The sequence below is a fragment of the Bos javanicus genome, chromosome 12 (assembly GCF_032452875.1).
Source record: "Bos javanicus breed banteng chromosome 12, ARS-OSU_banteng_1.0, whole genome shotgun sequence".
Classification (NCBI taxonomy): domain Eukaryota; kingdom Metazoa; phylum Chordata; class Mammalia; order Artiodactyla; family Bovidae; genus Bos; species Bos javanicus.
In genome coordinates, this window is record NC_083879.1 from 27,006,527 (window position 1) to 27,030,921 (window position 24,395).

At 42.2% G+C, this 24,395-nt stretch overlaps 1 long non-coding RNA gene across 18 annotated transcripts in view; it reads left to right on the forward strand.

Moving 5' to 3' along the window:
• Positions 1-24,395, forward strand: part of LOC133258319 (uncharacterized) — a 594,951-nt gene that overhangs the window by 429,122 nt on the left and 141,434 nt on the right. For 10 of the 18 annotated variants that reach the window (XR_009739930.1, XR_009739939.1, XR_009739940.1 and 7 more), the window contains 3 exons: positions 9,210-9,415; positions 10,942-11,017; positions 12,233-20,817. This is a non-coding gene — a long non-coding RNA (uncharacterized LOC133258319). Of the gene's footprint in view, positions 1-9,209; positions 9,416-10,941; positions 11,018-12,232; positions 20,818-22,198; positions 22,301-24,395 lie in introns of those variants that run through there. The other 8 variants (XR_009739933.1, XR_009739929.1, XR_009739927.1 and 5 more) reach the window with 5 other exon arrangements.

The following is a 24,395-nucleotide window of genomic DNA, read 5'->3' on the forward strand; positions in this document are numbered from 1 at the left end:
TGGTTGGGGAACTAAGATCCTGAAAGCTGTGCAGTGTGGCCACACACACACACACACACACACGAAGTTTTGGAACTCCAAAGGAGACAGTCTCAGGGAGGGACCACACCAGAAGGCTGGAGGCCTATTTGGTCTTTTTCATGCCTTTCTTACAAGTGATAGGAGCATAAAACTATTTACAGACTTAAATAAACCTTGAGATCAGGACGCTGGGACAAGCATAATACAGTCCTCTCAACCGAACTGTGCACAAGCAGGCCCTCTGGAGATTTCATCACATTGAACTGCTGTGATTATAATTAAGAGGTTTGGCGTAGTTAGCTCCCTGGAAAAAGACTTGACCCAGGTTGACACTTATTTAATATGAATAACTTTTTTCCCAATTAAAAAAAAAAAAGAAAAGAGAGGGACAATGATTTCTCAATGTGCTTTCTGTGATTACACTCCACCTTGTCTCACTGTACCCAACCCTACATCTTGGAGTCTGTTCTCAAATGCATATTCAGTTCATATATATTAAATATGAGAATCCCTGCCCCTTCATGATCCTATTGTTGCCGCAATGTGCAGAACATTGTGGATGGATTGCAACCTGTTTTCTTTTGGGGGCGGCTGCTTTGACATCTCAGTCTTAAACACTCAGTACTTCTGCTTTAGATTTTTCAAGTTTCCACTTATGGACTCTTCTGCTTGGGCTATGCATTATTCTCTGAAGAAGAACACATCTGGACCCTGGGGGTCCTCGTTTAAGCTTCCTGAAAAGCACTAGCTCATGGGCTGACAGTCCTGTGCTTTCCACAGAACATTCCCTCTGCTGCTGGAAGAAAATGTATAATTACCAGAGAAAATGTCACCGACATGATGTTCAGGTGATGCGGGAAATGAGGTATAGTCACAAAAAGCAACAAACATTCCCAAATACGCCTGCCTCATCTGTGCTTCCTTAAGAGCCAAATACCATTTCGGGGCGCAGACCTTTCCCCAGTAGCATTTTCAATGACTCCCAGCCCTTCTTACATCTGCCTTTGATTGAACTCAGCATTTCCTTGTCAATTAAAAATGATAAATTAAGCTTCTTGCAGGGCAGACAAACAGCCATTGTGAACCATATGAAAACCTAAGATTTTGGATGAATCAGATTCAGCCTGAGAAATTCATCCGGCAACTCCCAGGCCCTGACCACCATCCAGAGGAGCATCTGAGGTGTCCCACGCGGCACCCAGGCATGCTGATGGCCCACTGGCATTCAGAACATTGCAGCGACCGACCACTTCAGCCTATGCATCCTTCCTGGTGCTTGGAAGAATGGCCAAGTACATCCATATTTGTCTACCCACCGCCCAGACAAATCCAGGACTACATTCAACACAGATGTTTGTGCTTTTCAGCTTTCATTTTTAGAGGCACGTTGTCTGGAAGTGATGTCCATTCACGGATTATTCATTTTGCTTTGTGCTCCAGGGATGTTGATAAATAAAGAGTGAGGATCTAAATCATTGGTCCCCCTCAGCCAACTCACAGAAGGTGTCCTGATGCATTTTATGTCCTGAGGGCAAGTGAAAATTATGTGTTGCGTGTTGCAATTATTTTCTGTGTTGCTGCTCCTTTCTGGGCATATGGACGCGTCAAGAGGGCGACTGTTTATCAACTGGAACGGGGAGGGGCGGGTGTGGGAGCAGGCGTGGGTCTTGCACCTCTGTTTCCTGTCACACAGATGCTCTGATTTTATATGAAGTAGAGCTCTCTGCATAGTCAAATTGATCTGCCTTTCTCAGATACTTTCCTAAGTAGAATTTCCACTAAGATGGGCTTAACTAATGATGAGAAGAATGTAATCCATCTGTGAAAAACCCTTAATCTTCATGGGGAAAAGAAAAAAAAAAGAAACCTGATGTAGAGGGACTTTGTACATGTCGGTTACCTCTGATCCACTTCGTCTCCCTTCACAAAACAATTGTGTGTGCAAAAGGGGGAGGAGCCAGCTGACATTTTCTACAAACTGCATCCTACCCTGTTAGTGTCAGTAACGGATGGAAAGTGAGGTATAGAAGATTGGGGCTGCCTTTTAGTAAGCTTTTTAGTTGATGAAGATAGTTATGTGTATAGTAATGTTGACAATGGAAGTAACAGTTAAAGCTTTTTGAGTTCTTACCATGTACAAGTCTCATTGATAAAGTGCTTTATGCACCTTCGGCCATTTAGTTGGTCCAGCAACCATACTATTGTTACATATCCTTGTCTTATCACATCTAAAACAGAACTCTGGATTCCACCTCCCCAGTACACTCTTTGCCAGGACTTCTCTTCTCAATAAATGGTACAACTAGATCTTGAGCTGCTCTGGCCACAGGCCTGGAAATGGGTTCCCTTTTGTTCATCTCTTTCCCTTTGTCTCCCGTATCTAATTTGACAGCAGATTCTGCCAAACACGACAGCAAGTTTCCTAACTTGGAGTCTGTGATGGGATCCCTGCTTACTCCCCAGGCTTCCATCCCTCTTCTGGCTCAGTTCCCAGGGACACTGGCATTTCCATTGCTTAAATGCATCACACTTGTTGGAAACATATTTTTAGTATCTCTGTTTAAAATATGTCAAGTCCTTCCTTTTGTTCAAAGTCCATTGCCATAACCTCAGGCTAAACATCATCATCTCCAGCTGAGAGCATGGAAATATTTTTCTAACCCGTTCCATGATTTCCCTCCTGCTCCCTCAGAAAGACCCAACAGTACGAATGAATCATGAAACTAATCAAACCCCACTGCCTAAACCTCCCATGACTTTGTGTTGCTCTTAGAAGAAATCCCTGTTCCCTGCTGAATCTGATTGCTGCCTGCTACTCCCTCCCCCACGTTCCATCACTGCCTCCCTCACTCTCCTGTCCCACGTATACTGGCCTGTTTTGTCTCTCTTGAAGACATCCCACTTGTTTCTGCCTCAGAGCTTTGAAATTACTGCTTCTTCCTCCAAGAAACACTCCCCCTGTCTTCACATGGTTGGCTCCACATCATGGTCATATTTTTATACCCACAAGTAAACAAGAAATAGTAATCAGAGGGGAATAATGTGTAGCCATACTTGCTCCAAAAATGGGTGAAGGTTGAGAGACAGGTTTGGGAGGAGTTTGGATGACAGAGCAGCAGATCCTAAAGAGGAAGACTTTGGGCTTTGTGGACAAGAGTCGGGCTGAGACTGAGTGTACAGGCACCTCTTGGGAAGAGACGATTTGCATCTTTCTCTGATTTGATCATAACCGTCACAGACAAGGGGTTTCCATGGTGGCTCAGATGGTAAATAATCTGCCTGCAATGTGGGATACTTGGGTTCAGTCCCAGGGTTGGGGAAATCCCCTGGAGAAGGGAATGGCTACCTACTCCAGTACTCTAGCCTGGAGAAACCCATGAACAGAGGAGCCTGGTGTGCCGTAGTCCATGGGCTTGCAAAGAGTCAGACATGACTGAGTGACTAACACTTTCACACACGTCATGAACAAATTAAAAATGTTTGCATTGATATTGCCTCATCTACTCTTGAGTGATGCCAGCACTGCATGGAAGAAAACTCTGGAGGGTACAGAACTGGCAAGTTAATAGAATAGGTGAATTACTCCTATGGTTAAGGAAATTTGGACTTAGAGATCAGATATGCCCTGCCTAAGATTAAAGTTAACTCACAGAGGCAAAACTTAAACCCAGAGCTGTCTGCCTCTCCTCCAGTAATGTGCTGGTCCATGGTGTGCTCACATAACCTTCTTATTATGCAGCATTTCGTCTGAATCATATAATTTAACACAAGATTAAATACAGTCTTCCCTATTTCATGTGTTATGTATTTTGCCTTATCAGCTTATCTGTAAGTTCCTGGACTCTGTAGACTGGCCTTTCATAGTCCTTGGCACATAGAAGTCCCTTCATAAGCGTTTATTATTTGGATAGCCATATTTCTTTTGTATCTCTAGAGATCTTTGGCCATGTTATTAAATCCTTACTCAAGTTATCAGCAGCTGTGCTGCTATTTTGTGTATGAAAGTGATACTATATAAAATAGAAGTATTAGGTCACCAAGTTCAGTTGAAACAGAATGAATATTGAGTTTCTCTGAATGAACTTACATGCATACATACACACATGCATTCATCCACTCTATTCCCAATTCCTTTACAAGGGAGTTTCTTAATGGAATCATGATCAGTCATCATTCACAGTACCAGTCTGAAAATAGAATGAAATATCAAAATTACAATGAGAGAAAGAGAAAGCAAATGCCATTTCTCAAACTCAATCATTCTTCTTGGACTCGGCAGGTTTCTGGGTTGTCACAGATAACTGCATATCTCAAGTAATGCATGATGACAAGCTTTTTACCAATCATACCCAGTGTGTCTGAGTTCCCTCTCTCTCAATGGGTGTCTGGGCAATGGATTACAAGTCAGTATGTTACTTTAGCCAAGTGGTCATTTATTCATTTGCTAACTAATAATTCAATATTTATGAAAACCATGTAGAGCTGACCATGAAAAACTGATCAAAAGACATATATGAAAATTCCTAGGCCCTAAAGTACAAGTGCAGACAAAGTTTGACCCAGTGTTGGCACAACAAGCAGTCTGCTGCGAGGGCCCTGGCTGTTAAGCTGTATGATACTTAACTGAGTTGCAAAGTTAAAAACTGGGCACATCTCTGTGAGATACAAAGAGAAACAATGGGAGCTACATTAAGCCCCACTGTCCTTGTCTGATTAATAACCTTTGCCATATTCATTAGCTGCTTTGGGAGTAAAACAAAGAAAAAGTAACCTTGAAACAAATCCACATTATTATTCTCTCCTGTCCTCTAATATGAAACAGTCATCTTAATATGACTTATTGCAACTATTCTATGTGCTGAGAATTCAAAGATAGTTAAGCTGGAATCCCTTTCCTTGACAAATCTTGCGGTATTATATGTAATACACACACACACACACACACACACACACACACACACCCCCTGGGCTTCCCAGGTGGTGCTAGTGGTAAACGACCCGCCTGCCAATGCAAGAGACATAAGAGGTGTAGGTTCGATCCCTGGGTCAGGAAGGTCCCCTGGAGGAGGGCTTGGCAACCCACTCCAGTATTCTTGTCTGGAGAATCCCATGGACAGAGGACCCTGGTGGGCTCCAGTCACAAAGAGTCAGACATAACCTAAGCAACACACACATCCACACACACACACAGACATATATAAACACACATCCATTCACATATACACAAATACATGTAGGATGCCATGGGAATGCTGGGGAGAGACAACTAATTCTGTCAGGGTTGGGGGAGGTGGGGGTTGGAGAGAAGAAAGAACGGACATTTGAGAATTCTGTGTGAACTGGGTCTTGGTAAGCATTTCTTTAGACTCATCAAGAATGAATGACACCCCAGGCAGAGGAAACAAGAAATGGGAAAACAGAGCAGAATGGGGCAAAGCATGTGGATGCAGGCATGGCCTAGGATCGATAGAGTCCCTCAGAGAGGATGAAAACAGTGATTAGAATTCATAGGGCAGAATTCCTGGAAACACTAACATTCAGGGAAAATGGAACCTGAAAAAGACTGAAAAGGAGCGCTGAGCTTGTACGTGGTGAACCAGGAGAGAACGACATCGAAGGAGCCCAGACAGGAGACAATGGGTGGCAAGTGCCTCCTGGAGTTGGCTGGTAGGTGGCGGCTGGTGTGCCTCACGGAGTGCCAACATGGAGTTGTGAGAGCAGAAAGCAGTTGGTTGTATTTTAAGAATAAATGGGAGCTAGGGAATGGAGATGATGTAGGCTGCTTATATGGAAGGCTACTTTTGTGGGAAGCCCAACAGGAAGAGAGGACGAGAGAGTACCTAGAGGCCATGTATTCAACAGATATGGTTTGCATTTAAAGAATTCCTGCGAGGAATCAGAAGGAAGATAGATGTTAATGACAAACCTCTATAAAGAAGGAGTTGACTGCTCTAGGAATCGTAGGGAAATGCTAAGTGTTGATGGAGGAATGAGCTTGACTGAGATAGGAGCTAGTCTCCAAGACAGAAGTGAAAGGGGTAAATGCAGGTGAGGACAGAAATGACGAAAAACGCTGAGGATCCTGACCTGCAGGCAACTATTTTGTATGAGAAGTAGGAGGCAATGTTTATTGCATCAAATTATATGATAAAAGGATTGTCTTAAAAATTCTAGACACTGGAAACAGATGGAGAGAGAGTTCTGGAAGGATAATTGAAACAAGCCGTGAGTTTCGCCCTGGAGATAAGCATGTTTGTCCCTGTAGAGGGAAGAAGGGAGAATGACTGAAAGAATCATCCCTCTTGCTAAACCAACCTCTGCTTTCCAGGAAGGAAAAGAAGGGACCTACTCTGCCTATTTGCCAACTAAACAAATGTTTCTCCTGGAGCATGAGTAGTTTTGGTGCCTTTATTTATGAAGCTTTTACTTTTGAATAATGAAAATACTTCATAAAATATGAAGTATTTAATATGACATCACAGTAGTTATAACCAAAGAAAACCCAATTTTAATATAGAGCCATGAATAAAAGTTACTTGCAAACTTATTCAAAGGGACAAGGTATAATGGAAAACATACAAAGGCTTATTTTTATCTTTCAAGAAAAACTTTGGCAGATTTGTATTTTGGATTCTACATATTTCACTTCCTGTTGCAACCGACATTCATGAAATTCACTGACAGGAGCCTAACAGCAACTTTTAAAAAATGAAGTATATTTTCCTTAATTAATGTCTACAAAGAGATTTAATAATGAAAAGTGCCATTAAGTGCCAAGTATTTTAATTATTTTCTCCTGCAAGAGCATGCAGTCATTATATACTGTTTTAAATATTATGAAATATTTACAAAATAAGTTTAAAAAAATTGCAAACAAGCCATATAAAAAGGCATTTTCCTGTTGAGGTGAAACTAAGATCAAAACCCAAAGAAAAAGTCATTTGCTTCCCACAAGAGGAGACTTCGATGAATGCTCCAAAAATACCTGGCACTTTGCTTGTTCTTTCTCCATAGCCCTTGTACCTCTAACTGAATGCACAAACTGAAGTGCTTTACTACTTGAAATTTTGGCACAAATGTTATTTTTTAAACTATTTTTAAACTTTTTAATTTTAATTTAATTTTAAAATTAAAAATTAATCAAATTAAAATTTAATTTTTTAAAATTTAAAATTTAATTTAAAATTAAAATTAATTAAATTAAAAAATTAAAATTAGTTAATTTTAATTTAATTTTTAATTAAAATGCTCTGTTTCAGGTATGCAACAAAGTGATTCAGTTATACATACATATATGGATATATATATATATGTATATGTTATTTTTCAAATTATTTTCCACTATAGGTTATTACATGTTATTGAATATAGTTCTCTGTGCTCTACAGCTGGCCCTGTTCATTCTCTTCTTATATTTGGTGGCATGTATGTGTTACTCCCAAATTCCTAACTTATCCTTCTCCCATTCCCCTTTGGTAACTCTGTTTATTTTCTATGTCTGTGAGTCTATATCTGTTTACTTTTTGACTCCACATATAAGTGATATCATATGATATCTGTGTTTCTCTGTCTGACTTACTTCACTTACCATGATAATCTCTAGGTCCATCCTTGTTGCTGTAAACGGTATTATTTCCTTCTTTTTTATGGCTGAGTAACGTTCCATTCTGTAATGTATGTGTGTATATGTACACACACACACACCACCTCACCTTCTTTGTCCATCTGTCAGTGGGTCAATGCACAGTTTCGGTTGCTTCCATGCCCTGGCTATTGTAAATAGTGCTGCTGCAGATACTGGGGGTGCATGTGTCTTTACAAACTAGAGTTTTCTTTGGACATATGCCCAGGAGTGGGATTGGAAGATCATACAGGTAATTCTGTTTCTAGTTTTTTAAGGGACCTCGGTACTGCTTTCCATAGTGAAAGTGAAAGTGAAGTCCCTCAGTCGTGTCTGACTCTTTGCGACCCCATGGACACCCACCGGGGTCCTCTGTCCATGGGATTCTCCAGGCAAGAGTACTGGAGTGGGTTGCCATTTCCTTCTCCAGGGGATCTTCCCGACCCAGGGATCGAACCCCAGGTCTCCCACATTGCAGGCAGACGCTTTAACCTCTGAGCTACCAGCGAAGCCCCTGGTGATCAGATAATTTTGTCTTATCGCAGACATATGCTGGGATCTCCCACTTCCCATCTCTGTCCAGCTGCTAACTTTGGGACTGTACTCTGAGGACTCAGTCTCTGAATCAGCTTCTAAAATCCCCTGGTTTGAAGGGCAGGAAAACCAAGACCTCTCTGTAATCTCTGGGTCTGATCTCGGTAGGAATATGTCCCAAGTTCAGACCCAAGTTGGTGCAGAATTAACGGGTAAATGCGCGTATTAAATTGAACAGTAACTTGGTGCATTGTGCCGGTTCTGTTCTCAAGTTATACACTGGTTAGTGGGAAACTTTACTCCCCTAATTACCACTGTCTAAATGGCACCCCACTCCAGTACTCTTGCCTGGAAAATCCCATGGATGGAGGGGCCTGGTGGGCTGCAGTCCATGGGGTCGCTAGGAGTCGGACACGACTGAGCGACTTCACTTTATTTTTTCACTTTCATGCATTGGAGAAGGAAATGGCAACCCACTCCAGTGTTCTTGCCTGGAGAATCCCAGGGACAGGGAGCCTGATGGGCTGCCTTCTATGGGGTCGCACAGGGTCGGACACGACTGAAGCGACTTAGCAGCAGCAGCAGCAAGTCTGTTTGGGTTGCTGTAACAAAATAACACAGACTGTGTGACTGTGGTATTATTTCTCACAGTTACAGAGGCAGGAAGGTCCAAATTCAAGGTGCTGGCAGGTATAGTGTCTGGTGAGCACCAGCTTCCTGGTTCCCACATGACTCTTTTCACCTGGAGGAAGAGGTACCTAGAAAGGTGCTTTCTAGGGTCTCTTGTATAAGAGCACTAACCCCATTCCTGGAGGCTCTGTTCTTATGACCTAATCACCCCAAAGCCCCACTTCCAAATATTATTACACTGGGTATAAGGTTTGAACACATAAATTTGGGGGGGCACAGTCTATATCAACTATTTTATTATATGCTCCACCTTGTATTTTCTTGTCAAAGAAAGCCTAAGTAGGGCAGGTTAGCTGGCAGGAGAAAAATGTTAACCTTTTCACATTTTATGTTTTCTCTGAAGGCCCACTGGCTCTCACCATTTATGGAATTGCCTTGGCTACTCAAGGGACCAGATGTTCCCTGGGGTTGTGACCCACTGCTCCTGCATTTAGCCTCCTGGCTGGCTGCTTGCTTGCTTGGACTCAGCCCAGTACAGATGGCATTACTGCTAAATCAGAGAGAATGACACTCAGTTTCCTGGTCCTCCTTCAAGTTGCTACTTTGTTGGTAAGAGCTCATTTCCTGGGAGTCCAAATAATTAAGTTTCACCTGTGCTATGTACTCCATAATTACATTATTTTTGTTAATTATGCTTGATGGCAAAGTTATCAAAATTCAACTTGATCAAAACCAAAATAAAATCTGGAAGCAAATGTCTCTTGCTGTACCATCACAGCCGTTTATACATATTATAGGACACTTTCATCTTCTTCAAAATGATGCTAACAGTTGGCTACATTGGAACCAAATGGTGAATGTCTTGGAAATATGGGAACTCCTATGTATAAGTAAGTGTGACTCTAGGGGTCATCACCACACTATTGGGGGTGGGCAGTGACTGGCCAGCATCTGAAGATGACAGGGAAGATGTTCATAGCAATGATGCTCAGTGAAGCTGAGGGCAGTTTCCACTTGACTTCACCTCCTTCCCCGCCCCCCTCTCCCTCTGCTCTGCTCTGCTTCCATCTGCTCCTGCCACTCCTCTCTCTCCTCCTTCTTCAGCTTGTGCTTCTGCTGCTTCTCCTCCTCCTCCTCCTCTTTCCTCTGCTTCCCACTTTGCCTTTCCTCCCATAATAGGCATTCATTCAACATATCTTGACTTGATGTGAATTGAAGGCATCTGTATCACCTAAATTTTTCTCTCCCTTGAAATTGAGAGAAAGTTGCTTGATGCTTGATCAAGTTGAATTTTGATAACTTTGTCATCAAGCAAGTTGAGCATCAAGGAAGTTGAGACAGGAGATTTAACAGTAGCACAAGTTTTTGGATATCTGACAGATGAGAAATATTTGAAGACCCTGACGTTTTGGTCAAGGACATGAGTACCCATTTGTGCTTAGGTTCTGTCTATAGAGTTTCAGTGGGACTTGTTTGCATCTGAGCTCTCTGGTATTAACAGGAAGAGTTGTACTGAGAACATACAAGAGTAAAATTTCCTTCAAAAGGGCACAAGGTAATATGGTGAAGGCTTTTACTATTTTCCAAAGGAAGTCATTTTTCTGGTCATGGTCTGCTGGGAGTTCTCATTGGCTGGTTGATCCTCAGAAACATGGTTTTTTTTAATTTATTTAATTTATAAAATTTTATTTTTTAACACCAAAAACATTTTGTACTGGAGTGTATCTGATTAACAATGCTGTGACAGTTCAGGTGAACAGCGAAGAAACCTGACATTAACTGACAACTCTCCTTACTCTACATTTATTCTCCCACATCCCATCATTTGAGGGTGACCAACCCCACTAGAGGATTTTTTTTAATGTAGGAAATGGCAGTGTCCATTTCAAATGATAAGTCCTAAGAATTAACTCTAATCACAGGCAGTGTCGGGAGTACGTTTTGAATAATGCATTGTAAGAGGCATGGGGACCCTACCCCATATCTCGCTGCTAATTCACCTTCCCCAGGGGCTGAAATTCCACCACTGGATATTCTTTTTTGTGTCTGCTCTCATCACTGACGTCTAGATGAAATTGCCTGTTCAAGTAATTCTTACAAGGGTGATGCAGACTCATTACCGCTTTTTTCTCTAGGTAGTCAGATACCTCTAACTCCTTACGGAAGGTGTGATATTGAGGAGAAAAGAAGTAACACAGTGTGAGTTAAGAGGTGAGTTACTCCTGACAGAGTACAGGCTCTACCTGCTGTACAGTTCAGGGAGTGTTGACTTTTAGCTGGGATGCTGTCTGGGTACCAGGGGTCTTGCCCATTGGAGGGAGCCCCTACTCAAAGTCCGATTGATATTTTTGTGCTTCTAGGTCAAGGTGTTCCCAGTCTTGGAACCCTGGGGTGTGGTTCTCTGCAAAATATTGCTATTGTCAAGCTGTCTGCCTGTGAGATTACATAGGACAACAGGGAGCTTTTTGCTTATCATCTTTCAAAGCATCCAGCATTAAAGACACTCCATCAGAAGCAGTGAGCCATTTAGTGCCACTGTCTTACCCCTGTGGCTCACTAGGGGCCCCAGCCTGGGTACTTTATTACCTTCTATGCAGATATATTGAAATGAGATGCTCATCACCCTAGGTACATATGCTCGTTCACTCTCTGGGCTGGAATTGTCTTCCTAAGGGTCATAAGGGAACAATTTTTCTCTCTTAATGCTCCCAGATTTGCAAGATTTTAATTCTACATGGCTTTATGACATGTATTTAGCTTAAAGGCAGGTTAAAAAAAAAAAAAAAACTTGCACCACTAGCGAAGAAAGGAAAAGGAATTAAAATATAAGCAGACAATTTACAATGTAGGAAGAAGAGTAGAATTTCTTTTGTTGCTGATGGCCTACGTAGTACTTCTTTGAATGTCCCTTTCTATGGACTGAAGCAATTGCTCATTTGTACTGAGGAAAGGTGCTTCAGATTAATTTTGGAAACTTCAATACTGCACTGTGCTAAATTTTAATTATTTCACTTGCTGCTTGGTATATTAATGTTGTGATTACCCTTGAAAGTGTATTACCGATGATGATTTATGCAAAACCCAGCTAGCTCCACAGCTCCGTCAGTTTCAATTAAGACCAGCCACAGAGGAAGTGGGCTGTGGTCGTGTTGGCTGCAGACCGTCATTAAGCTCACAAGCAAGTACGGTCCGTTTGCTTAAAGCATTACCTTTTTTTATCCTTCTGGAACCATCTCTTCCATGGCACAACTAACCACTGAAAGAGGAGACTGTATGTAGCGATTTGGTCTGTCCAGGAAAATGAATTTTATCTCTGTTTCTCTGCTGATATAGGACATTTGGGGCCAATTCTTCCCTCTTTTGAACTGTTCAAGGACTGAACTGGCCAAAGAAGCTATTGCAAAGTTATCATTTTCTGATTTCCAGGAACAGGGTTTGGTCAGCCTCCGGAGACTGTGGTCATCTGGAGTTAATCATAAAGTGCATCCTCCTTCTCAAATGAAGCACTGTTTTCAGAGCTCATTTATCTCGATGACTTCAACTATTGAGAGGTCAGGAGGTTTTCCTTGGTGCGTCCCTGGTACCCAGTCCTTCTAATGACTCATTTGGCTGCCTAGTTATTGAAATCTCTTATCTACCTGGCAGTCCTTCCTAAATCTATTCCAAACCATGTCACTAAGGTCGCCTGCCAGGTCTGGGAGGCGCTCTTTCTTCTAAGTACTGGAAAGATGGGCCGCCAGACCTGATTTCCATGGCAGTTTCATTTTAATCACATTTGGAAATTCTTGACTACAGGCTGTGCATTTATGAAATCAAGGGAGCGCGTACCTGCCAAGTGAGAGCTCTCCTGACAGCCTGCCAGGAGTGGGACCTGATCCGCAGCAAAAAAAGGACAGTGCATCCACCTTCCAAGACCCAGGGCCAGATGGCACCTTAGAATCATGGCTGAGAGGCCTTGGGCTCTTCCAGGGCTCACATTACGTTTACATTTAAAGCTGCCCCGTCGTGTCTGACTCTTTGTGACCCCATGGACTATACAGTCCATGGAATTCTCCAGGCCAGAACACTGGAGTGGGTAGCCTTTCCCTTCTCCAGGGGATCTTCCCAACCCAGGGATCAAACCCAGGTTTCCCACTTTGCGGGCAGATTCTTTACCAACTGAGCTATCAGGGAAGCCAAAAATCTGACACTTACAGTTTGTTTCCTCCTGCCACTTAAGAGAGAGATAAAAAATGTCTGACATTTGCAGCCTGTTTCCTCCATTTGGAGACCCCTAGCCTTCCTGCCTGTTACCCTCTCATTCCCCCCTTTTCTTTTAGGAGGATTCTGTTGCCTAGGGAAAGGGGCATCATTTTCATTCTTCCGAGCTGATAAGGGGCATTGTCCCTAAATTGGTGAGGCAACATAGTCTCCTAATCCTCAGGGCTTTTATGTGGTCTCAAATTGACCCTTCTTTCCAGTTTCATCTCCTGCCCTCTCCCACCTTGCACTCTGTGCCCGGGGCACACGCACCAAGAGCCTTCCCAAATCCAGACTTTAGCCCTCACTGCTCTCTCCATCTGAAAAACTTTGCCTGTGTATTTTGAACGGGCAGTCTTTGTGTGTGTTTTCTTTAAAACCCTCTGCGCCTTTGCCTGAGTATTTCTTCCTCTGAGGTCTTTGACCACCACACTGTTCCCCATCCTATCTTGTTTATTTCCTTTGTGGCATCTCCCGTGATACGAAAGTTTACTTCTCTCTTGTCTGACCCTCCTGCTGCAGTGTGATAAGCTCCACGAGGACTTTTTCACTGCGACCTCCCCAGCACAAATCACAGAGTCTGGATGAAGTGTCACAATTCAGAGCACTGTAATCAAGAAGGTGACATTCCAATCTAGCTATGATTCCCATTCCCTCCTATTCAACAGACATTTATTTATTTATGACTATATGAACCACTCACTAAAAGGTGATTTTCAAGACAAGTTCTTAAGAAGACTATTTATGGAAGGCAAAGTCTTGCTGAGCTCAGTCGAGACTGAGTTAAGATCCACTGTTCCCTTTTGGGGCGGGGGGTGGCTGCTGTTTGCACTCAAGAGGAGAAGTGCCATTAGTTAGTGTGATAAAGAGTTAAGCCCTCCCTCCCCTATCTGGCGTTGCTTCCCTGTATGCGCTGTTTTGGCATGTTCTAGTGACTGCCAGCCTCTGCTCAGGGGCAACTAGGCCAGGGAAATAAGCCCCAGTGATGAGCATTGACAGGGAACTTCCCTGGTGGTCCGGTGGTTAAGACTTTGCACTTCCAATGCAGGGGACATGGGTTCAGTCCCTGGTCAGGGAAGTAAGATCCCACATGCTGTGAAGTGCAGTTAAAACAAAAAAAAAGTTGACAAAATAGCTTAATCTCACTCTCTCTCCAAATGCGAACTGGTACCATCCTTATGGGTCTTCCCTCATAGCTTAGCTGGTAAAGAATCCAGCTGTAATGCAGGAAACCCTGGTTTGATTCCTGTATCAGGAAGATCCCCTGGAGAAGTGATAGGGTACCCACTCCAGTATTTTTGGGCTTCTCAAATAGCTCAGCTGGTAAAGAATCCACATGCAGCGGGAGAGACCTGGGTTCCATCCCTGGGTTGGGAAGATCCCCTGGAGGAGGGCATGACAACCCACTCCAGTATTCTTGCCTGGAGAATCCCTAAGGACAGAGGAGCCTGGTGGGCTACAGTCCATGGGGTCACAAAGAGTTGGACCCAACTAAACACAGCACAGCACCATCCTTATAATTTGTCTCTCTTAATTACCTCTTTTGTTGAAATTGAGTTGCAATGTGGTCTATTTTTATCTTTCTTCATCTGTAAATACTATGCAACTTTCTTCTGACTTTCCGGCCTAATCCTAAACACACATTTTTGTGATACTCATGCCCTTAACTTTGACTTCTAATCTCTCTGCTGATCTGGTTTTCACCATAGTGCTGTCGGGCCCCTGCTGAAGTTCTCTGTTCTGTCTGGGAAGCAGAAACTGAAGTGCAGGTGTCTCCAGCGTTCCTTCCTCTGCCCCTGCCTGGCCGATCAGCAGCCCCCTTCTGGTGTAGCAGTTGCAGTGTCACCGTGCAAAGGGACAATGCTTGGGGCCCACGGGGGCCTTAAGGACGTTGGTTTTGTCATCAGACAGATGTTACAATTCTGGTCGTACTTTTTCTAGCTTTATGATGCAAGTCACAACTGGTTTGACCTTTGGTTTCCAGTAAAATTGAAATAATAAAACCTCATGATTATTATTGTGAGAATTAAATGGATAATGTACAATGAACTGGGCATAATTCTGGCACACAGAACATAGAAGCTCAATCCAGCTATTTCTTCAGAACAGTACAGGGGGGTTCTTCACTCTCAAATAATGAAAGCCTAAAAGCACATCATTAGCGATTTCTTCTCTGGAAAAAATGTTTCATTTGCAGTCCTTGACAGAAATGAATAAACTCTGAGGTCATTGTATCCATCAGGGTTTTATAGGAAATAGAGGGCATACTCAAAAAGTTTTAACTAAAGAGATTTTAATAAAAGGTACGAACAGAATTGAAGGAACTCATAAAAGACGAGGAAGCACTCAGGGCCCAACAGCAGGATAAATAAAACAGCACAATTTCAATGGTAGAAAATAACCTAGAATAAAATCGCAGCTTATTTTTGAGCTCCTACCCTGTGTTAAGTTATGTGCTAGGCTGGCTGATGGGTCCACAAGAGCTTAGAGTCAAGTTCAGGGTGGAGTACACACAAACCGTTAACCACAGTGGTGCTTGAACGTCAGCTTGCATCAGAAACAGGTGTTGGATTTGATAGGATGCAGACTGCCAGGACCCAGCCCCAGAATCTCTGATTCAGTGGGTCTGGGGTGAGGCTGAGAACTTGCATTTACAACAAATTCTCAAGTGATGCTGATGCTGCTGGTCCAGGCCAATGCTTGCAGAATCATGGAACTATGATGGTGTAACAGGAAAATAAATACAACTCTCCCTAGAGTCTGGGGGGCAAATGCCTCAAATTCAGAGAAGAGTAAGTGGTAGGCCACCTATGCAGAAGAAGCTAAGTGTGAAAAATAATTTCTGTAGCTATTCTGTCTTCAAAGTGGTAAAGCAAAACTTCCCGCTATGTGAGCTGAGCATAGTGACTTCCTTCCTAAGGGTACAGTGTTGAAAGAGGAAAATACAAAGAGTAACTTTCCAGCAGAGAAATTGAACAAACACTACCTTAGCCAGTTGGTCAAGGTCAATATCAACAGTAAAGTTAATGCAGACAGTATGTACGCTTGATACAATGTGATGAGAATGGCAGTTTACATGTGTGGTCTTCTTCCTTAAAACCCATAACTCTAGTGTAATATGAAATGTTCTCAATTAGGGACGTTCTAACAGATAACCTGATCAGTACACCTCCAAGCTAGCAAGCTCATCAAAACCAAGGCTGAGAACCTTTCACAGCTAAGGGGGGCCTGAGGTGACATGAGGCCAGACATTGGCAGATGGATTCTTTACCACTGCGCCACTTGGGAAGCACCCCCACCCACCCCACCAAATAATGAACTGAATAAAGTATGCTGCTGCTGCTGCTGCTAAGTCACTTCAGTTGTGTCCAACTCTGTGTGACCCCATGGACTGCAGCCTACCAGGCTCCTCCGTCCATGGGATTTTCCAGGCAAGAGTACTGGAGTGGGGTGCCATTGCCTTCTCTGGAATAAAGTATAGACTTCAGTTAATAATAAAGTACAAATATTAGGTCATTAGTTGTGTCAAATGTACCACACTGATATAAGAAGTTAACAATAAGGGCAACTAGGTGTGAGGTACATGGGAACTCTCTTATTATCTTGACAACTTTTCTGTAAATCTAAAAATATTCTAAAATCATACAACCCAGCAATCCCACTGTTGGGCATACACACCAAGGAAACCAGAATTGAAAGAGTACATGTACCCCAAAGTTCATCACAGCATTGTTTACAATAGCCAGGACATGGAAGCAACCTAGATGTCCATCAGCAGATGAATGGATAAAGAAAGTTGTGGTACATATACACAATGGAGTATTACTTAGCCATTAAAAAGAATGCATTTGAATCAGTTCTGAGGTGGATGAAACTGGTGCCTATTATACAGAATGAAGTAAGTCAGAAATAAAAACACCAATGCAGTATATTAACGCATATATATGGAATTTAGAAAGATGGTAACAACAACCCTATATGCGAGACAGCAAAAGAGACACAGATATAAAGAGCAGACTTTTGGACTCTGTGGGAGAAGGTGAGGGTGGGATGATTTGAGAGAATAGCATTGAAACATGTATATTACCATATGTGAAATAGATCACCAGTCCAAGTTCGATGCATAAAACAGAGCGCTCAAAGCTGGTGCACCGGGACAACCCTGAGGGATGGGATGGGGAGGGAGGTGGGCGGGGGGTTCAGGATGGGGACACATGTACACCCATGACTGATTCATGTCAATGTATGGAAAAACCACCACAATATTGTAAAGTAATTAGCCTCCAATTAAAATAAATTAATTAAAAAAAAACATATTTCGCAACCTATTAAAAAAAAGTTGGCGACTTCTGTGGAGGTTCAGTGGTGAAGACTCCATGCTCCCACTGCAGGGGTTACAGGTTTGACCCCTAGTTAGGGAACTAAGATTCCACATGCCACATGGAATGGTCAAAAGAATTAAAACTTTTTTAAAGTAAAATTAAATTACGTTTGTTTTGAGAAAAACCTCCTGTGGAATTGACTGAGGCAAGGTGACCATCAGAGAAGGACCCCACTGGTGGATGGCCAGAAGCTAGGGTGAAGGGGTCATTCATGGCCAGTTGGGAGAAGTTAACTTGTTCAGGGAATGACAGTAAGATGGCCCAGGTGGCAGAGGACGAGTAGAGAGGTTTGATGAAGACCACCTCCCTGCCAATCCCTGCAAAATAAAGAGACAACCTGTGGCCACTGGGCACGCACAGCGGGCCTTGAGCCAGCATACCACCACATTAACTGTGTGACTGGGGATTTTCCACTGAACTCACTACTGTCACCCCCAGTTCCCTGTGCTTTCTGTTGAATGACTGACAGAATCAATGATGTCTGCACTTTACGTTTCTGCAAGCCTACATCATCAGTTAGTACCTGAGAATGCTGTAAAAACTATAGGGTCACTCCAAGATTACCCAAAGGAATAGAGAGGGAAGAAAAAAAAAAAGCTATTCAAAAGTGCAAGTTTAAAAGGCAGTAATGACCCAAAATACTCAAGTTACTTTCTGCTTGTATCCTAATGTGTTCAGATTGTTCAAATAATTCTTTACAATTCATTGTGCTGTGTTTTGTTGAAGATATTCAGGTAAAGGGGTAGAAAAATTATAGAGACAGCAGTGGATTAGAGTGCTGAAAAGAGTTTTCCACATGAAAAGGCCACTGAGGAGGGCTGCATTAAAGCAAAAAGGAGGAGTTTCCAGGCTGCAGGTCTTTGTGCACACATGTGAACACGCACACACACACACACACACACTCCACAAGAGAACACAGGAAATAAGGGAGCACCATGATCAGTGCAGACACCTGGTGGTGCAGCACGTGTCACCCAGCGGGTCCATGGGGCGGGAGGGCACCCAGTACAGCTGGAGGCTGGCCAAAAAATACATATGTTACCCGTTCCTTGGTAAGAAGTGACTTGTCATAAAGAATCTACAATAACCAGTCCAAGAAAAGGTTGATGTGGACCTCTCATGAGGAGATGGGTCAAGTCGACATTTCTTGAGTACAATGAATTCATCCTGGAGATCTTAGGATGTGAGGTATAAAGGAGACAGAGAAACCAGAGCTGCCTCTCAGTTTCAAGATCTGATGCTATTGATTAATGATACCAAAAACTAGGATGGGGAAATCAGTTAGGAGAGCAGGTCAGATGTGGGTCAGTGTGTGTTTAGGAGTGGTCAGCTCAGTTTGAGATTTTTATGAGACATCCAGAAAAATGATTCTATCATGCAGAGTGTGAATTAATGTATTAGTAAAGTTATATGCTTTCTTGCAATCCTAGATAAAATGCGCCTTCCTCTCAACTCTGCTTTGACACCTCTTTATTCGTATTTTTATCTGGTCCCTCATCTCTCTCCAAAGCATAATTGTTCACACCTTTCTGTGTGTCATCGATACTGAGAAAACCTCAAATATAGCACTTAAATCAGTGTGTGTCATTGGTTCCCTGTCAGCCTCCCCTGCAGTAAAGAGCCATTTGCAGCAAGGAGCTAACTTTGAGCCCTTCACTGAACCTAGAACACATGAAGTACTCAATAAATATTGTTGAATAAATGAGTGAGGAGATTTGGCTTCCTGTGAAACAAGAAGGTCCTCTGTGGTGTGAGAGCATGAAGAGTGGAAGAGGAAAAGGGGATGAAGTCTAGAGAGACAATGAAGGATAACGTGAAGGTGAAGGATGGGCCTGGCAGCTCTTGGGTGTGCTATCAGCATCACCCCAGAGCAGGTGGGATGTTGGTGGTGAGTAGCATTCTCAGTGCGCTAGTCTTGTTTGATGTCACAACTGTTTCCTGGTTACTCTTAAAAAAAAGAATAATTTATTTATTTTTGGCTGTGCTTGGTCTTCCTGGCTGTATGAGGGCTTTCTCTAGTTGTGGAGAAGAGAGTCTATTCTCTAGTTGCACTGCAAGGGCTTCTCTTGCCATGGCTTCTCTTGCTGGGAGCTCAACTTGAGTGGTTGTGGTACGTGGGCTTAGCTGCTCCGTGGAATGAGGGCTCTTCCTGGACCAGGGGTGGAACCTGTGTCTCCTGCATTGGCAGGCAGATTCTTTACCACTGAGCCACCAGGGAAGCCCAGCTTCCTGGTTACTCTTGATGAACACTGAGGTGGCTTTGGACACAGGGCCAGTGTGACAGTGTATGGAGGGGCGGACAAATGATCTTTTTTGGGGGACCTTCAGTGAGATCTGGTGTATCATCTGGTATTTGAGTCACACTGTTTTTCGGCATCTAGGGCAGGTTAACTTTTTTCAGCTCCGTTTTCTATACATCAGAGCTCTGCTCAATGAGTGGAGCCTAGCACAATGTGAGTGCCAGCCACACACATGATATAAATGGAACCAATTTTCTCCTCACTCAAAATTCCTCTGAGGAAGAAATCAAATGATTTCATTGGTTTGGAATTTATAGTTCTCAAAGAGCTATAAATGAATAAAATGAATAGGAATGGTGTTCATAGAAAGTAAGCACATGGATAGTTTAAATTTTTAGTTGTAACAATCTTTTAAGAATGCAAATTGTTCATTAACAGATGTACACTTAAGTACCTGAGATCTAAGTAAGACCATATGCAGAAATGAACAAAATGGCCAAAAGGCCCAGCCTGCCTTCAACTGAAATCTCTCCAAACAAGCCAAAAAATTTTTTGAATTCAGTTCAGTTCAGTTCAGTAGCTCAGTCATGTCCGACTCTTTGCTACTCCATGAATCGAAGCACACCAGGCCTCCCTGTCCATCACCAACTCTTGGAGTTCACCCAAACTCATGTCCATCAAGTCAGTGATGCCATCCAGCCATCTCATCCTCTGTCATCCCCTTCTCCTGCCCCCAATCCCTCCCAGCATTAGAGTCTTTTCCAATGAGTCAGCTCTTTGCATGAGGTGGCCAGAGTACTAGAGTTTCAGCTTTAGCATCATTCCTTCCAAAGAAATCCTAGGGCTGATCTCCTTCTGAATGGACTGGTTGGATCTCCTTGCAGTCCAAGGGACTCTCAAGAGTCTTCCCCAACACCACAGTTCAAAAGCATCAATTCTTCGGCGCTCAGCCTTCTTCACAGTCCAACTCTCATATCCATACATGACTACTGGAAAAATCATAGCCTTGACTAGATGAACCATTGTTGGCAAAGTAATGTCTCTGCTTTTTAATATGCTATCTAGATTGGTCATAACTTTCCTTCCAAGGAACAAGCGTCTTTTAATTTCATGGCTGCAATCACCATCTGCAGTGATTTTGGAGCCCCAAAAATAAAGTCTGACACTGTTTCCACTGTTTCCCCATTTATTTGCTGTGAAGTGATGGGACCAGATACCATGATGTTAGTTTTCTGAATGTTGAGCTTTAAGCCAACTTTTTCACTCTCCTCTTTCACTTTCATCAAGAGGCTCTTTAGTTCCTCTTCACTTTCTGCCATAAGGGTGGTGTCATCTGCATATCTGAGGTTATTGATATTTCTCCCAGCAATCTTGATTCCAGCTTGTGCTTCTTCCAGCCCAGCGTGTCTCATGATGTACTCTGCATAGAAGTTAAATAAGCAGGGTGACAATATACAGCCTTGACATACTCCTTTTCCTATTTGGAACCAGTCTGTTGTTCCATGTCCAGTTCTGCATACAGGTTTCTCAAGAGACAGATCAGGTGGTCTGGTATTCCCATCTCTTTCAGAATTTTCCACAGTTTATTGTGATCCACACAGTCAGAGGCTTTGGCATAGTCAATAAAGCAGAAATAGATGTTTCTCTGGAACTCTTCTGCTTTTTCAATGATCCAGCAGATGTTGGCAATTTGATCTCTGGTTCCCCTGCCTTTTTTAAAACCAGCTTGAACATCTGGAAGTTCATGGTTCACGTATTGCTGAACGTGAGATTGGAGAATTGGAGAATTCTCAAATTTGGAGAATTTTGAGCATTACTTTACTAGTGTGTGAGATGAGTGCAATTGTGCAGTAGTTTGAGCATTCTTTGGCATTGCCTTTTTTGAATTAATATCTAACAAAGCAAAATTTACCTTATAATTCACAGGCAGTTGATTTCCTATAACTCCAGTTCCTAATATACTGATATTATACTGCTATATTAAAGATATTTAATACTTAGGGATATGGTCAATGCACATTGCTCTGAATAGAGCATTTTGTGCTCTACTTAGAATTGCATTATTAGTTATTCACTCCATCCAAAGAGTATCTACCGCTGGGGAGATGGAACAGATATAGTATATATTTCTTTTCTACCCAACATGAAGCACAACTTGAATCAATTTCTTATATATGAACAATGCTAAAGCAGCCTAAGAGAGATAATTGTGTACTTGGCATTGCTTGAAACCATAGAAAGGGAGTAAAGTGGTGTCACAATATGGAGCAAAGACTAGCCTTCAGTCTGATAATCCAGCCCAGGGGCTTAGAGCTGTAGGCTGGGGGCTCTTAGAGGCTTAAAGAAGACTGTATTTTCTGTAAAGAGCTTGCCTTTGAATGGACAGTAGAAAAGATGACATGTAAAATAAAACCATAGGAAATACGAAGATTCAGGATACCAACACCTTGAAGAAAAAAATAACCTCATGCAATGTATTAGAGTCGATAACTCTATGAATTCCTTAACTCTTATAACCTTTCTTCTCTTAGCTAGAAACAACTCAGCTTCTCTTGGACAATCAGCTCAGTAACATTTTCCCCAATCACTGTCAGAGACCTACAGTCAAGTCAAGCCTGAGTATACATTGTCAAGTAGGTACAGAACCCACTGTGGGTGGAGACCCTGGTTTCCCTTCTCCATCTTTACCACCAGTAACCCAGCTAGAGAACTAACATTTTTGAGATCTTGCTATTTACTACATACCAGGCATGGTGAAAGGCATTTTTTCCTCATACTCTTTTCCCTCCAGTGAAAACCTGTTTTTAGAGGAGGATCTAATGTATTTAATTAGTCGATTACTAATTAATAATAAGTAAACAAATGAGAAGTCATGTGTTAGGGTGACCATTATATTTCCGTTTTAATAAGACTTGACCTTGAGCACTGTGGACAAGACAAGAGTCTTGGGGAAATGACAAGTTTATCAAGTGAGTTATAGGGGGATGTGACTTTAAAATGTTGACAAATGCTGTCTTGGGTCAATGACCTGATGTCCACTAATGACATCATGAACAGCTCTCTGGGGAGAGACCACACCACTGCAAGTCCACTGGAAGTTCCTGCGCACACCTGCCTCTGGCCCTGGATCCTTAGAGCCACCTGAGTGGTGCGATCCATCCCATCTCTGTTTTCACTGTGGGCTGTTCACATGTACAAGTCCCTGGCTTTCTTTAAAACATAAAGGCTGTACTGAAGGCTGTATTCTAGAATCTTCATTCTGAGAAATACCTTCAGTGAGCACCCAGAAAAGGACTTGAATCTTCTGGGGGCTCCCAGCTTTCCAGATCAATATTTTCATATGGTTGCAAGTCTGTTTGTGTTGTGCATGCAGAAATAAAAATATTATTTCCCACAATATCAGCTATGTCTCTCATCCTTCGATGTAAAAGTTAAGCTAGTAAGCTTCTGTAATATTTCACAGAATCTTACTTGAACACAGCCCAATTTTCTACTGAAATAAAATTCCATTTTAAGCACTAGAATTTGTATGCCAAATTTGGCCCTTTAAAAATAATGGAAGATATAAATTTTTACCACTGAGTTATAGGCTTTGGAAAAGAGAAGGTTAGTAATGAAAAATGTCATACAAACTGAATAACTAATGCCAATAACAGATGATGCCACCTCAATAATGCATCTTACACACGGCAGGACTAACATTCGGGTCACATCAGAGCTTAGTTTTGAATGAGGTGGAAGCTTGCTCACTCAGCACCTTTGGTTTTCAGACTCTATTATCTCGCTTACTTAGGAAATTTACTGTTGTGTAATTTATTTTTTTATTGCCTCATTTGAAAGTCTCTCTTCAAAACAAGATATCTTTAGGGGCTTCGACTGTCTTTTACACTCAGATATCTATTTTTATAAAAGTATAAGAACTCTTGTTAGAGAAGATGAGCAGCAAACACTGCAATTTATTGGAATCAAGGAAAAAATGCCACATTATGTTCTAAAATTACCAAGACAAGGATGGATTGAGGGCCTGGAGAATTGCAAAAGCTGTTAAGCAGTGAATACTGTCTTCAAGGAGAAGACCTCTATCAAAATATTAAAAGAAAACACATTCCCATCAGCATTTTTCTCTTGATGAAGGATTAGAGTCTTTTATAACTGATTTGCTCAGATATCCTTTCTCTAATTAGAGTATGTATTTATCTATGATTTTTCAGTTAACACAACTCCTATTATTCTTCCTCTCTTCCACCTTTCTAACACTGGTCCCAAACTGCTGTTACTGTGAGGTGAACCTGACCTTGTAAATCAGCAATGGCTTGTAGTGCTCACAAAAAGACAAACATAGAGGAGCCCATTCTACAAATTTGCAAATCTAGAAGCCCAATATCAGGAAAACAAAAATGGAAATAATTAGAAAATCCAGTTAAGTTCAAACCTATACAGACAAGAGTGTGTAAACACTGGGTATTTGGCAAGCTATCTTAGGCATCTGTAAGAGATGGTCTTATCATTTTAAAAACTAAATCTGATAGCAAATGGGGATTTATAAAGAGCCTACTAGGTGTTCAGATTTGGGAAGAGGCATGAGATGACATTAAATATTTCTCTATTGTCCTCAGAAAGGACCAGATAGGAAGGGTAAATGAACCAGATTTCCCTCGTTACAAGTACGAGCACTCCTGTCTTCATACTGTGTATGCCACCGAAATAGAAACAGCTTGGTTTGCACCT